A 13,833-nucleotide genomic window follows, 5' to 3' on the forward strand; every position below is an offset into this window, starting at 1 on the left:
AGAATAAATTGTTTGCAAAGACATTTTTATCAAAGGTTTTAATTCACTGTAAATACAAGCTTAAGAAAACGTACTACACTGCAAAAGGTTCACAATGCATTTGTAAAGAAGTTTAAAAAGATGCAAGATGTATGACTGAATGGAACACATTTAATTCAATCAAGTAAAAGACAAGGGTTTCTGTTTCTGTTTACCTTCTTCGTATATAAAATGCTTGAAACAATCAACCACCATCTCCACCAATAAAAGAAGAAATAGGTAGAAATATGCAAAGGTACAATATGCAAAATCACTTAACAGCTGTTCTCCTTAGTATCTTACCTCCAGCTAGGCTACACCTTCCTCTATAAATGGTTTATACTCTTCTTCATTGTTCTCCCTATGGAAATAAAAGAAAGTGTACTCCACCTTAACTTAAAAAAAATATTCTTTGCAATATAAACCTTGAATAAGATAAAATCTTGAGATTATTCATCCACACAAGCCAACACAAAATGTATAAAAATATGCTTAAAACTCTTTTAAAACACTTTAGATGGTTTATGAAAGTCTTTGCTGAACTGAGATCAAGGAGCCAATGCAGCTGAGCTTGACTGCAATGGAACTCACACCTTAAAGACTAAAATCCCTGGGTAAAGAACTGCTTAATACCAGGACGTGTTGCAGCCCACCTTATGGTACAATTCTGTGACTAAAATATTCAGTGAGACATGTCTCACAGCTGCACTGAAAGAGCACCAACAGAAACTTAAGTTCTACCTGCCAAAGGACAATCTATGAAACCTGATCATATAAATCCACATTCACATGAATTATCGCAGACTTGAAATTATTGAATCCTAGAATTTTTTTTTTTTTTTGTAAAGTTTCACAGGCATTTAAATAAGAGTTTAGAAGACCATGGCTTTGCTTTTTTGAATTGATTTTTTTCTGCCAAGGTAGCAGCCAACTGAAGGTCCCAGCTTTTGTATTCCTTTCTCCCCATTCTCCATCTATTAGGACATGTGTCAATAAAGCAAGTTTCACTTGCTGGTCTTGTTGGTCTCTCTCCTCAAAGCCAAAAAATAATTATAGATGGTGGTGGTGGTTTTTATGTCTATTCCTATTTTAGGGATATGTACAGTAATTGTTTTGACATCTGGAAATAACACATTTTTCCAGCAGAGTGAAAGGTCCATGAGAAGTGAGAAAAGAAAGCAGACAAACACTCACATACCTAAAAAGGATGATATTAAAGACAGACCTGTGTGAAGCACAGGGAAGTTGGTTCAGATTATATACAGTTGTGCAGAAGACCACAGCAAAGTCAGTGGACCCTTATACCTGTTCTTGTCAAACATGCAAAGTATGCACACTTTTACCTCCAGTGTTATTAAATTTATTTTTTGCAGTTTTCACATAGATTATGCCTCAAATTTGTCAAGATTATTGTGCATATACAACAAATAAAGACTCAAACTAACAGTGTAATTTCTGTAGGTAGCTATAACAGTGCTTCTGACGCCAAAGATTTTTTTTTTTTTTTTTTTTTTTTACTGTTCACATAAAACCCTGGCAATACAACAAAGATCTGGGATAAGCACTAGTAATATTTTGTTCCAGCTGCTACAGAGGCAGCTGAGGAAACATTCAACTTTTTTTTTTTTTAATTCCATTACAATAATCTTTTCATTATTGAGTAGTAGAGTTTAAAATGTATGTAGATAGATATTTAGAATGCAAATTAGGCCCTTTACTTTTAAAATATTAAGTCAATTTGTGGACTTATAAATCTGAACAGTATCCTTTTCAGTAATATTAAATGAAACTGCAGTGGAAAACACAGATGTTGCATTCCACTTACTGGTGTCACTTCAAAATCTTGAGATGAACAGCAACCTACTACACAGCCATTTTGTTCCAGCGAGTACAACTGATCTCAAGATACTACAGATAGTTAGTTATAAGACACCGTGCTCTGGCCATGGGATTATGTGGTATCCCTTGTCTGCCTTGTGGTGCTGGGATGGGAAGCAGGGATTCCCAAAAAGGGCTGCACATCAATGAAATGTGTAACTGTGGGCTCAAACGAATACTCATTCTTGTACCCTAACTAAGGTTAACTGCCTTTTCAAAACTTTAAGAGAAAAGAGAAACTGCTCAGAAAATAAAATTGTTGTAGACAGTTTAGATACTGTATTTATGTATGGATGATAAACTTCTTTCCCTAGATGACTAATTTACGCGAAGCTAAAACCCAATAGTTCTTTTTCCATATCACATGGAAAAGTCAAGCTGTTAACTTTTGAAATATACTATTTCAGTGACAGGTTCACATGAAATTCCAGATTAAATGATCAAAATGACAATAAATATCCATAGGCTAAAAAGTAGAAATTGCTAGTTGAAACAGGTCAGATAATAAAATTAAACAATAAAATAGAGGAGAAACCTAATTATACCTGCAGTTTCCCCTTGCTGTCCACCCAACGGGACATATGAAATACCAGATTTATAATAATCTAGTTTCTCAGAAATTCTTTATTTATCAGTGCCCACAGGAAACAGTGGGTAGAGTCAAAAGCTTTTTTCAGCAGAATATTTGTCTGTAGTGGAAATTAATAACAAGTCTTCAAAGAAGTCTTTGACAATCCTCAGGCTACCTCTATTGATCATGTCAAGAGTTTTAGCACTTAGGGCTTCAGTGAAGAAGGAGGGAACACGGATGGGGGAAGTGGGCTTTGAAGTTAACTCAGAGAAGCTGACAAAATATAAAATGAATCATGTTAAGGCTTGATCATGCAAAAACAATTGTCAAAGGTAGAACTTCTATTGACTTCAAGCATGAACAGAATCAGGCTCTCAACAGTGAATGAAAAATAGATTGTTCTGAGTCTTTGAGATTAAAAAAAATAAGTAAGGCAAAAAAAGGCTCCTGATAGTGTTGCTACTCCATTTTTTAACACAAATACTGTCTGGTCAGCTGTCCAGACAGAAGACTATCTAAAATTACTAGAAATTAAATATTCAGAGTTCTTGTTGACTTTAAATAGACCTACTTGCTTCTGCTTCTAATAAGGGTCATAATTATCCCAGAAGCATGATCTTATTTTTGTTATCAAAACCTTACCTGAATAAGAAAATAAATCTTATTGTCCATGAAAAAATGTTTCTTTTTCTACATGCATTTTCACTGAAAACACTACTAAGATGCATGTGACTGACCTATTACATTTTCGATTATGATATTTTCTCTCAGAAATACAATCGGTGAGTCAGTTGTTATGGTAACTATTTTTTTTTAATTTTTTTAAACTAACATATGACAGCCTGTGTGTCATCTGATGCTGTTCCTGAATTAAGTTACACATTCATTTTTGTCAAATAGTCTAAAAAAGGCTTCTTAGATGAAGAAATAGTGGCCAGAAAGCAGGACATTTTTCCCAGGCACCCTGCCTTGGCAGGTATAAAACAGCTCCCAACTACATATAAATCCAACTACATCTGAAAACACGAAGGCTTAGCCTGACTCTACTGCATGCTCTGAGGAAATTAAGCTTACCCTCCCACTTCTGTGCAAGTTTCAGTGTATAAATGCCTATAAAAGAATCTCTCACCACATCAGCTAATATCTAACGCTACTTTAAGCAGTCATTATTATCCTGTCTGAAGAGTGCCTCTGAAAGTAATACTGAAAGAAAAATGTTGTAAAAATACATTGCTAGTAGAAAGAAAAAACCAGAGCTTCACAAAGCTTATTTGCTTGGCCAACATCATGAAACAAATAGAAACAAACTTTTACAGTGCATGATATACATTACTAAATAGTGACTAAAGAGACCTCCCAGTGAAATTGCATCTAATACGAGTTTCACGGGTGTGGATCTCATTACCTATCTGAAATATGGAAAAACATCCATACTTGAATGACAGTTACACAGATGCTATTATTAAACAACTAAACCTTTTGAAACTATTTCACTGACAGTTCATCAATACTGGACAAGACTGGCTGATTTTCCATCACTGCATTATTACATCCATACAATGTACTGTGACACTTGAAAGCCTCAAGGATATCATAATTTACTCATCAGAAGTTATTCCTGAGGCCTTGAGAGTCAGCCAACATTTCTCTCCAAAAGCAAAGATGAGCAGAATCAGAAAAATCATTAAAAAAAAGACTAGAAAAAAAGAATCTTTCAGTAGCTCTTCAGGCATTCTTCATTTTCTTTCTTCCTTCCCTTCCTCCTTCCAGTTTCCCAGACATTTTTTCCCACCCCTTCTACCCCATCTACCTTACTTCATCTAACTTCCTTCTAGTACCAGCCCTTCTAATGTACCTGCCCAAACACAAATCCATCTGTTGCAATCAATGACAATTAGTTAATTCTGAAGAGTCCCACTCTATGGCTGCCACAAACACCTGTAAAGTCAACACTATCTTATGAAAAAATCACTCTGGACAAGACCTCAACAGAAGACTTAAAATTTCAATTAAAATATTCAAACATAAAGCCTAATTCTTCAAAATGCCAGCACCATAAAAATGTATCCTTAAGTACCATTCAGGTAATAAGAGAAGTGGGGTCCCGCTTACATGTTTGTTATCAATGTAAAATGGCTTTTACATGGAGATAAAAGCCTATCTGTCTGAGTACCTGTTTTATTTATTTATTTTTTTCTGTGTTTTTCTTTTGTTTGTTTGTTCCTTTTTTCCTGAAGCTAGTGTTCCCACAGTTTAAGGTACTGTAACTGTTCTATTTATGGTACCAACTTTACCTGCCAAAGTTGTTGCTGGAAGTATGTGAATTAACAGCAACACTTCTGAGCATAAATTGAAGGGTAAAAAAAAAAATCTTGACTCCAGTGCATTTCCACTTTTAGGCCCCATTTAATACTTGGTAAATGAATTGAGACTATAGGAATTATTGCTTGAATTCTCTTGACCTTACTGCACAGCAGTATGTTTTACCTGATTAAAAATAACTGAAAAGAAACACTAGGAGAGGTAGCTTTCCCTTACAAAGTGGAATATGTTGTCATGAATTTGTTTTTATTTATTAGAAATACAACACTGTGCTTAAAAAAAATCGCTTAAGAACCACCTGTTTGTGTTACAAAGGCAATTTCCTACACTCTCAAGTTATTTTAATGCTATGCAAAGATACTTTGTCATTTTTCAGTTAACTAAAATGTTGAGTAGTCAACTAATCCATTATCTTAAAAATATAACTACTTTGAGATTGAAAGCAATCATATGTTCAAGGTAAAGTAATATCAAAGCAGCTCAACAACTAAAAAGTTCACTTATATAGATAAAAATCACTGGAAGTTTTGGTACAAAAATTTGTTGAAAAATTCCAACAGAAAGCTAGCAAACACATACAGGTGAATTGCTGTCCAGAATATCCAGTCCTTGTGATGGTGAATGTCTTGCAAAGTGCAAACAATATCATCTGTATTTGGCTTGGGCAATCACAACATGAAAGCTGACTTGTCTTCCCAGAAGGATGAAAAGAGCATATACATTCATTCCTTTTCATGAAGAAAGTTTCTTCACTTTTCTACTCAAATTGTCAGGAAAAAAACAGCCTTTTTTTTACTGTTCCAGATACTGCATTGTAAATAATCTTTCCCTTTTTGTTTTTGAAAAGCCGAACTCTCATTCTGCTTGGAATACTTATCTAGACATTTATTTTAAACTGAAATACTGCGAATAACCTTGACTTCCACATAAATGCACTTTAAATAGGTTAAAAAAACAATTAAGTTTTAAAGATAAACAGGAATACCATGCTTTCTTAATACAGAATGTAAATGATTGCATTGCTGAGAAAAGGGAAAATTGTCTTCTAACTACCCAATGAACAGGAGTGGAACAAATTTTCTCTCTTCAAATGTATCCTTATAGTAATCTGAAGAGAATACTTCCATGATTGTGTAGAGATTTCTTCAAGACCTATTCAATTCCTTATTGTTCAGCTTACAGTGCCAGAAAAAAGGCCTGTTAAAGTTAACATCTGCTAACTAATCATGAAACAGACCATCACAACATTTTATATGGTTTGAACATAGCTATGAATTTTGATTACTACCAACTTTGACTGGATTAAAGAAGTACTTTACTGTGAGACTCCTAAGAAACCTACCAAAACTTACTCACTTATAGGAAATGCTTCTAAAAATAAACATTTTTGTTTCATGTTCTGAAAATATGAATTTAGAATTACAAGTATATTTAATATTAAAGATAGAAATAAATGAGATTCATGATATTCTTCTGTTTTTTTCTTGAAATACTTCATTTTTAGGGTGCTAGCCTCCGACGAGTAAAGATTTTGACATACAAGTATTTTTAGGTAGGCCACTTCACAGTTCTGTTCTTCAGAGCTGTACTCCATACGTGTTGCTGCTTGACATGGAGGAGACATACATATACGCTGTATTTCAAGTTTTTCAGATCATATCCTCGGATGTGATCTGAGTACCTTCAGCTGCACTGAAGGTGTAACTACTTCTGTGTCTGTGTGTCTGTCTTCTGTGTATAGTACCCTCACGCAGAAGTCAATTGGATTGGAAAGGACCTCTAGTGAGCCGTCAAGTTCATATCTTTGCTTTATGAAAAGATTAATTTCTGTTCTGCAATTAACAAATTATAACCTACTGAGCAATTCTTTATATTTCCAATGACAATTTAAACTGGGACTACTCTTGCACACACACCTACCACGCATGCACATACAAAGTTGTGTTTTTTTCTATCTTTCCAACTTTTAAATTCCAAAATAATTCACCTTAAAATGAAAAATCCACAAGATCCCTCATCACAACAATAAAAAAATTACAAAAACATTTGATACCTCACTGTCGTTCTGCATTTAATTTGAATGAACAGTTCCCTCCCTTCAGCAAGGGTCTTGCTTAAACAGCTATTCCCCTTGCTCCAAAGAACTATGCATTCTAGAAGGAATACTCAGAGGATACTAAACACTATAGTCAGATCATATGAATCAAAAGAAGGACAACCAAAGCATTATGTCGAAGTCTTGTTAATAACTAGAGAGCATAATGAATGTACTTACCAGCAGGGCAGCCATTGATCCACAGTCTATCACAGATGTCACTGGAACAATGAATTATAGTGCCCTATACATTGAATACGTCATTTCTCCACTGCCCCTTTAAACAGAAATACACACAGATTTTAAATTTTGACTACAACACAGCTACATTATAAAGAAGGGATTATTTCAGCAGATTTTCAATAGCAAAGTGGGTGGTCCTCAAGGCTCTTTATATACCCTTCCAACATTTTTGTGAAAAGTTGAATGGGAGACCACACAACTACCAAGGATTATGTGGCACTCCTCTAAAAGGGATAGGGGGGAGAATCAAACATTTCTTGCCCAAGGTTTGTTACTGTGGGATACTATTATGTGAGGTCCTTCAGTTCATATATTACACGGCATTAATTTACACAGCAAGAATGAATAACTGCTTTGTCACATGCAGAATCATGCATTATTTTTGCTTTTAAAGACTGTGAAGGTGAAAAAGTATACCAAATAATTCCGAAAAGTTTCCGTGATTTAAATCTGGTCTGCATTTGACCCAAGATTCATGCTTCATGTAAAATATAAGTTTAAAGATTCCTAAGGCTGCAAAGCCAAATACTAAAACAGCTAAGGTCTGACCAAATTAAGGTTTCTAGCAACCTTAAGTTTGGACGTCATCATGTAGTCTAGTACAACATCACGATGAACATGTTTATCCAGTGGATCCCTTCCTACCCAACACTGTAATGTTGAGATGACCAATTCACAGCCACAGTTTCACTGATGTTAACTAATAGCAGTCAGTGGTCCCACCAGAAAATGGTCAAAGTACAGTCAAGGGTCCAGGTCCAGGAAGTAGAAATCTCAGTAATAAATGACACTTAGTCTATGTGGCACTAATCCTGTTTAGCTATCAGACAACAATTCTTTCAATGTTAAAGCAAATAAGGAACTATAGAACAAGGATATTTAAAATCTAAAGAGCTCCTTCTATTAGGTTGGATTTCTACTTGTGTGATCATAGCAGATGTACAAAACAAAGTGCTACTATAATTCTAAAACTTGCATGAACTCAGTTTAAATTCCAGTTAGCGGCTAAAATTCCAACACTTTGTTTACACCCTCTGCATTTATAGACTTAAGCTAGAAGATAAAATCACGGATAAAGCAGTTCTTTGGAAATACGCTTCTGTTACTATTTGCTTTGGTCTACTCTTTCCACCACTATTTAAACCACATGATGCTATCTTCAGCAGTTATCCCAACAGCAGCTGCACTGTTGGTAGCTCTAATGTACAGAAGTGTCAAGCTCCATTGGCATTTTCACAATCTTCTCTGTCTATTGGAAAAGACCTTCCAAAGAGCAGTCAGCTAGTCACGCTCCTGAATGCAGGCAACTGGAAAAAGGAGTCAAAACCCGCACTGTAACTGGAATTGTATAAAATGAGATACTAAAATCATATGGGCTTTCATCTTGCATCACCGTACATAAACATGCAGTAGGATTCAGCTGTGTGCTGCTTTCTCTGGGGAAGGAAAAGGCAGCAGGGGAATAAAATATGCTACCTTTCTCAACAGCTCCTTATCCCTACCTGTAAAGGCATTGTGCTCACTTTCAATCAATTCTGATGATTGCCTACTATTAATGTCACTCATTCTCTTAAGTAATTAAGCCAGCTCTTACTTAGATTTGCCTTTGTCTCTCTCTGGCACATTTCCTTGTCTAATCCTTTTTTTCCAGATGGCATAAGGACGAGAGATAAGTGTTGCTAAAAGTTGCTTAGCAATGCAACACATGCAAGGTTTGGAAATGCTGACGTCCACATAAGCTCTATCTATACATCACACATTTATGCAGAGAAACAAAGGCGTGAACAACCAGAGTGACATAGAGGCCTCCAGAAAAAGAGCTACCAGTTAGTACACAAACAGAGGAGAGCAGAAAATGGAGAAAAAGGTTCCAGTGATGGGCTGTATTATGCTGTGGATTTTATTGTTAGGAAAAAAAAAAAACAACAACACATACACACAAAAACCTACAACAGGAAATTCTGCTTTAAACAAAACAAAAGCCTTTGAGTTTTAGTAAGGCCCTGTATTGTCTGATTCAAAGACATACAATGGACTGGACAAATGCACTACAATCCACTGATTGAGACCAAAACAGACAAAGAAGTTCTTGAAAAATAATAAATGATGAAGGCAAAGTTGTTTATTATCAGTTAGGTATCAAACAAAGAAATCCTCCCATCCTAAGACTCAGTGGTAAGCAATTTATTCCAGTATATGCACAGCATAATTGTGAATTGTTTCTAGACTCAAAAGAAATATGGAATTTATTTAAACCACATTTAAATATTATGGGTAATAAATAAGAATGTAGTATATCAACAGCAATAGTTTTACAGGGTCATATTAACTCATTTCTGCGACAGCCTTCTTAAACACGTTAGTTTGACTCATTCTGTGTTAAAAAACAGAGATGTTGGGAATTTCTTCATCGTGGTTACAACTTTGGAACAACTAGTTCTTAGAAAATAGCTAAACAGTAAATTTTAGAAATTCACTGTCAGCTTCACTTGTGGTAGTCTATTACTAAGTGAGATTTTCAAACACTAGCTATAATAACTAGCTTTGATGGATACGAATTTCACTATTTTTCAGGAATTAAAAGCACTAATAATGTTAGTTACGCCCGGCACTGTATGGCAGGGCAAATTGTTCAGACATCTGTTTATGAACAGAGAAAAGGTTTTGGAAATGGATTCCTACCACTTGTTATTTCAGGAAGCAATTTCTAGTTTATTGGCGTGACTTCCATTTCTCAGTTAGTGGCTATTACATGTTTTACTACGATTAATTTTATTTCAAACTCAATCTGCCTGCCTCTAACACTCACCTTGCCCACTTCTAACAGTATATGATTTCTCTGTGATCTAATTTGGGCTTTTATCAATCATTTTCAATATCAGGCTTCAACCATTTATCAATCTTATTTGTATGGTCCTGATCATAAATAACATGTTACAATTACTTAACAGATTCAAGTAATGACTGGAACATGCTTAGATTTATAAAAAATTATAGCCTCAGCTGATATTAATTTAAACTGTATATTACAGCAAAATCTAGGTAAACTACAGGCATAAGATTGTGGGTAAGATTGTGAGGTGGGTTTTTTTGTTTTGTTTTGTTTTTCTTGCATCACTAGTCTTTATTCTTACATGAATAGTTACATCTAATTACATCCTCCCACTGTCTTGTCACATCTTATTACCAAGCATCAGAACTACTTTTTGGCTAAAGATCTTTAAGAAAAACACTCAAAAACAAGTGCACAGATTATACATTCAGAAGCATGTTGAGCACACTTCCAGGCCAATACCAAGACACAGGAACTTCTAAAAATTAGCCGAGCTATGAGTGATGCAGTAGCCAGTCATCCTATCCACAAACAATTAAAATAGAGCTCGTCGTTTACTAATGCGGAGACTCATTCCTGGTCTTTACATCAGCAATAGCTTCATATTTTTATATCATGTTATATTGTAATTGTAATGAAAATGTGGGCATGGAGATTTATTTTACCTTCAAATTACATACTATCTGCTAGTATAAAGTATAATTCTGATCAATTTAAATTCCAATCATTTAAATAATTCACGCAATGACTGTAACTATGACTTCCAAACAGGTAACAAAACTCAAATGGATTCTAGGGCAGACCAGAAACCCGAAAGCCTGCAGGTGAAAAAGCCCATAAGGCTAGCCACCTGTTTAGTGTTGTTAACAGGTGTATCAAACAGCAGGCCTTCCTCTGGGAAAGAAGACAAACTAAACACAGCCAAAACACACAAAGAAGCAGCAACAGGGACAGAATGGAACACAGCATCTGCTTACTGGGACTTATGCAGCAGCCAGAAATGAGAAATCGTAGAAAGGAAACACTTTTGAAGAAAACGAGTGTTGCTTTTTCTTTTTACTTCATTAACCTCTGCAACCTTCTTTAAGATTTCATTGTTTACTTTTATTTTCTCTGTCTGTGTAAGCATACCTACAAACACACTAAAACCAGACAGAATTTATTTATTTATTTAAGTGAGCAGCTTTCATGGGCTTTGTTATAGGTTTCCTAGAGTCCAGCTACAGTTTCTACCTTGCATCTCATATTTTTCCTCAATGTGAAATGAGTTTAATGATTAAGCAGTGAATAAAACCGAGTTATTTTTATTATTGGGCTCAGTTCTGATAGAGCTATAACTGCTGCTTGTTTACTGGACATTGAATCAACATGAATCTTGACAATATGCAATTCACTGACAGCATCCACTTATTAGTAATTTATCACTTGCAAAAGATTGAACTAATGGGATATTTTTAGTAAAACTGAGAGGAAAATTGGACAAATTCAACACACATGCCATTACTAAATATATTCTATACCTCAGCAGAAACAATACTAAAATATCCTAAAGCTTGAAACATTTGTCCATGTTCTTTTTGCTCCAAGAAATTACTTCAGTATGACTGGGTTTGCGTCCCCCATGCTGCCCGGGCATTACTTCCCTAATTAGTTTTCACATATTTCCTGTTTTCTTCCATATTTTGTAGACTCGTATTTTGTTGGAACTGTGCCTTGATCTTTGTTAGAATTCAGTGAATACTGACCTAGTGCCGCATCTACCTGTCAGGAACATACTGGTGTAAATTTAATAAATACGGAGTATGCAAATCCAATGGCTAACCAATCTGAGCTTTTCTCATTTGTTCATCAACAGATCATTAAAGCAGGTGCTAGATTCTGCTAGGTGCATCTACTGTACCAAAACTAGCTGCTAACAGAGAAAACAAGCAGTATCGACAACTTTATATCCGTTACGTTCATGATTACTATTCTCAAATATATTGTTGTTAGTATTCTTATCTAAAATGAAAGCAGTGATCAGGCATACTAAAAATGTTGTCAGAGAATGACAGTGCCATAGAAGACAGCTAAGATCCTAGAGTTCTGTGCAGAAAGGAGCATAATACACTAACACCACTTATGGGAATTGCTCTAGAATCAGCATGCTGAAAAAAATCCCATTTTCAGAAAGCCTTGGCTACTTTGTCCATGTGAAGGTCGAGGTGACGAGAAGGTCTACTAGAACCTTTCCACAAGGCTAGTTAGCTCTTTTGTAATTCTACAGCAACAGGTTAAAAAAGAACACTAACCTATTATTTTATCTAAGAAAAAGTATTTATATGTTTTTATTGTTTTATGTTTAATTAATCATTTGAAAGCAGCATGTATTGAGTGAGTACTTGTATTAAATGGCTTCCTTTAAGCTTGTTTTCTGAATAATTAAACATGAAATAAATCAACAAGATACTTTTGTCAGGGATTTTCAAAGGCTTTTCTTTTCTAAACCAAAGTATCTCGTCACTTTTAAGTATGCATCCAGTGTAAAGTTAAACCTAGTTCTTTATGCTTACAACACTAGAGACAGACCAGCTTCTAAACAAGTGTAAGCCTGAAGAATTAACGAATTCGGTCTCAAAACAGGTGCTAGAGAGACACCCAGTGGCACAAAACTGCGTGTGCACACATGCGCACAGAAATATACATACATCACTATTCCTGGCTTCAATGTCTCAGGAAGTGAGAGGCTGCTGTAACAGCACCATTTCTCTTTATCAGTTTACAGGTTATAACAGAACAATCAAATGCACAGAGTCCCTGCCTATTTTTATGATATTTGTGTCTTTATCTATGAAGTATTTATTAGCTTGTCCTATTGATTTTAATCCCAAACTTTCATGCATACATGGAATAATATACAAAGATTTTAAAACTCTATTCAATAATTAAGTTTAGATTACCGGATATAACTACAAACTTTTATTGTATATTTAACAGAAATTTGGAGGTGAGGTGTGGGGTGTTGAGAGGTGCAAAGCAATGTTAAAGTTTTATTTAAAAACAAAAAAAACATTTCTCAAGACAAGTACAGATTTGACCATTTAGTTTCTCAGAATTTCAGAGAATTTCTCAGAATGAAGCTTGGAATTTATTTTTCTAAATCCTCAGATGCTGATTGCAATGGTAGAATTCTATGCTTGACTTATCATACAGTAATTGATATCTACATGCTACAATCATACTTGGTCCTTAAATCCCAGCCCTCAGACCACCTCACTGAATTAATATGAAGTAGTCTAAACCACATCTTATCCTGTTGTTTGGTTTATGCTGATTTATTATTTTTTTTTAATACATAAGGTTCATCAGTAAGTGGTATTTTACTTATAGACCATGAATAGAAGACACTCTAAAAGTAATTACCAACTACTTTTTTAATTTTTATTAATATTATTAATGCTGTCTAATGAAGACTAAACGTGCTTATTCAGTCTGTATTTTCAAGCTAATGAACTTTAACTCTCTGGTCTTCAAAACTGCCAATGATCTTCTATGAAAAGGCTTGTGCCGTGATCTTTTATGGTTAAGGAACATACAAAATAAGGTGACTATGAAATTAAGTATTTAACAGCTTTTTGATGGCTTGTACTCATCCAAACCTTTTGCATTAAAGCCTGAAAAAATAACTGCTTAGCACTAGAATTACTGTACTCTGAATTTCCTAATGTATATGTTATCTTAGAATGACAAGTAGCTATTTTTCTTTCAAGTATTTACCCAATTTATTTATATTATACAACATATTCTGTGTGGTCACCCTTTATTTTCTATGTCGGCCCTACAGATCGTTGACCAGAGTGATTAGGCAGATGGAGAAGTCACCAACTTATTGTA

The 13,833-nt window shown here is 34.8% G+C and overlaps 1 long non-coding RNA gene across 1 annotated transcript in view; it reads right to left on the minus strand.

The window, feature by feature from the left end:
- The window catches only part of LOC106044615 (uncharacterized), a 145,169-nt gene that overhangs the window by 129,923 nt on the left and 1,413 nt on the right, over positions 1–13,833 (minus strand). The window contains exons 3-4 of the long non-coding RNA XR_010826377.1: positions 7,065–7,161; positions 322–379 (exon numbers count right to left, since the gene is read on the minus strand). This is a non-coding gene — a long non-coding RNA (uncharacterized lncRNA). The remainder of the gene's footprint in view (positions 1–321; positions 380–7,064; positions 7,162–13,833) is intronic.

This window comes from Anser cygnoides, chromosome 23, assembly GCF_040182565.1.
Source record: "Anser cygnoides isolate HZ-2024a breed goose chromosome 23, Taihu_goose_T2T_genome, whole genome shotgun sequence".
Classification (NCBI taxonomy): domain Eukaryota; kingdom Metazoa; phylum Chordata; class Aves; order Anseriformes; family Anatidae; genus Anser; species Anser cygnoides.